This window comes from Saccostrea cucullata, unplaced genomic scaffold, assembly GCF_032062105.1.
Source record: "Saccostrea cucullata isolate Sc308-1 unplaced genomic scaffold, CSIRO_AGI_Scuc_v1 ctg5784, whole genome shotgun sequence".
NCBI lineage: Eukaryota > Metazoa > Mollusca > Bivalvia > Ostreida > Ostreidae > Saccostrea > Saccostrea cuccullata.
In genome coordinates, this window is record NW_026929169.1 from 25322 (window position 1) to 27960 (window position 2639).

Genomic DNA, 2639 nt, shown 5'->3' on the forward strand with positions numbered 1-2639 from the left:
AAAAAAAAATCAGATAGTTTTTACATACAGTGTAATCATTTAGGACACATATTATGTACCTATAATCAATGTGTACTCATCAATCAGATTCATAATTTGGCTTCATTTTGATGTCATTGGCTTAGAGAGATACATGTACAGTATGTACACAGTGTACATATGATATATAATTTATAGACATGTAAGATAATGTATACCAATTGTGTGATTGTGTGTACTATTTTAGAATTTTTGAAGCATTATTTATGAAACATGTACAAAAAAGTAGCATTCCTATAAAAATATTGATATTTAATAATTTTTTCTTACCTTCATTTGGAACACACCCAGTAATTGGGGTCACATGGTGTACAGTCATGACATTGTTCTCCACAAAGCTTTACATAAAAATTTGGAGGGCATGGAGTGCAATTAACACCAAACGTTCCTGGCCAACATTCTTCAAAATAAATTCTATTACATCAATAAACACTTGAACATGTTTAAGTAAATAAGAAAATGTATACTGAAAAGAAAAAGAAACGCATGAGAACATTCTATGCGAAAATTTTCTGACTCTGTGGCCAAAAATTAAAAATATTGGTCAGATGTATGCACTAAAATTGCTGGTCAGACTACTCAACCATGAAATTATGGCGTCACTTAGGGAAAGTAATAAAAAGCCAAAAACACATGTACTTTGAAGGCAATTTTGTGATCACATTTTGTAGCGCCAAACGATGCATTAGAGTTATAGACATCGTTTTTGCATATTTGCAGTCAGTATATATTTCTTGCAATCATGGTGTGGCTGACGGAAGTTACATTGGCTCTAGTAATTGAATTGCATAAGTGAATAAAAAGGCAACAACATGTAGCTGAGTCGTTTGTTTTTAACTTTTACACCACAATTTTCTGTTTTCAGAGAGTAACTTAAAAGGTTTCCAACAAACCATGACAGTGACGTTGGCACTAACAACGCCTCATCAAGATAGGACTTGTCATCATACCGCCTCGGTTATTATCAAGGCATTACTGTATACAGGGAAATTTTCGCCCCTGTGTTATTTTCGCCCCTTTCGCCCTTGTCAAAAGTGGGCGAATTTAAAACGGGGCGAATTCAAAGAACATAGTATAATTTCTTAAACAGAACTGTTACTGGGCGAAATTAAAACGGGGCAAAATTGTAAGCAAGTGTAAAAGGGCGAAAATAACACGGGGCGAAAATAACCCTGTATACAGTATCACTGAAACCGAAATTTAAACAGCAGACTATCATACCCATATTTTCCACCCTAAATTGACATAAACTCTCTGCTCTAATTTTGTCCACGAGCTTGTCAACTTTACGTCGATTTTATTCTCACACGCGCACGTACACGTCATATGCGTAATGATTTTAGCGTGTTCACACTGACAAAATGTAGCAAGTATTTTTCGAGACTCAATTATTAATATTCAAGAGTATCAAACCAGCTAGATTCTGTAAATTCTATCCTAAATCGAAAATTCGTGGAATTTATTGGGCGGGGGATTTGCTGGCTTTGAAATGTTATAGCTACTCTCAAGCATAAAGATTTCCGTCGGAAGGGTTGAATGATAATTCTATGAGAAAGAAAAATGCTCTGGTGATCTCAATGCACTGGAAAACCAAGGTTGTTACTGATGTACATGGGAGATAATGAGATTTTTAGGGGTATCGACATATTAATTTAAATAAATTATGAATAATCAGTCAAAGTCATACAAGACACAGCTAACTTGTTGATTAAGGCTGACTTAAAATGCTTGATAACAATACTGGAAAACATATTCGAAATAATAGTTTTAATTTAATTCAAAAGTTTGATATGCGTTTCTTTTTCCTTTCAGTATATTTGCTTATATGTGTGTTGTATTTAGTATTATAAAGTATCATATTTTATTAGTGAGATTTTGCTTGTTTAGAAAGCACACGAATAAACCAATTGAAAAGTAACCCTCGACCAAAATGTTATTTTTAATTTCAGTTTCAAGTAGATATTGTAGATAAATATAAATACCTTCGCAGGCTTCACCAACTTTGCGGTAGTTTTCGCAGCATATCAACGGTTCTCTAGATCCATGCAAAGCAATTAATGAGTTTAAAATTAATAAATAGCAATGAATAAGCAAAATAGCAATAACCTGAATATCACCCTCCTGACCATTTAACTGTATAATTTCTTTTGTCAACGTTAGCATTATATGAGCTGTTCAAATTGCATTTTTTCAGGACATACATATTCAATGTTACTACAAGTACATATATCTATTCCGAGTTCCTTACCCTTTCTTTGAACAAACTCCTAGAGTATTTGCAAACAGCCCAATCCCATTTGATAACAGAGCAATGATAATGCAGTAATCCATTATTAAATTAAATTATTGATAATATTGTAAAAACAATTCAAGTTTTGAGTTCCTGAATTGCAACGAAAAAAATTCAAAATGTTGAAATTTAGGAAATGTCCATTCAATTTCCTTGAACTCCTTTTAAAAACTATTTCATGCACAAATACATATGTATATATCCATGTAACATGCAATGGAAGATTGGAAAAATCCACAAAATAAATTGTTTTCAAACACTTGATATCATTTCCCTCTATTATATTTGTCTGTTGTTAAAACCGTCAATC

At 32.6% G+C, this 2639-nt stretch overlaps 1 long non-coding RNA gene across 1 annotated transcript; it reads right to left on the reverse strand.

The window, feature by feature from the left end:
- Window positions 1-376: 376 nt before the first annotated feature.
- Window positions 377-2409, reverse strand: LOC134279973 (uncharacterized). The gene is made up of 3 exons (XR_009994801.1): window positions 2288-2409; window positions 2022-2074; window positions 377-439 (listed from the first exon to the last, which is right to left on the reverse strand). It is a non-coding gene; the product is annotated as an uncharacterized LOC134279973 (long non-coding RNA).
- Between the last annotated feature and the right edge of the window lie 230 nt (window positions 2410-2639).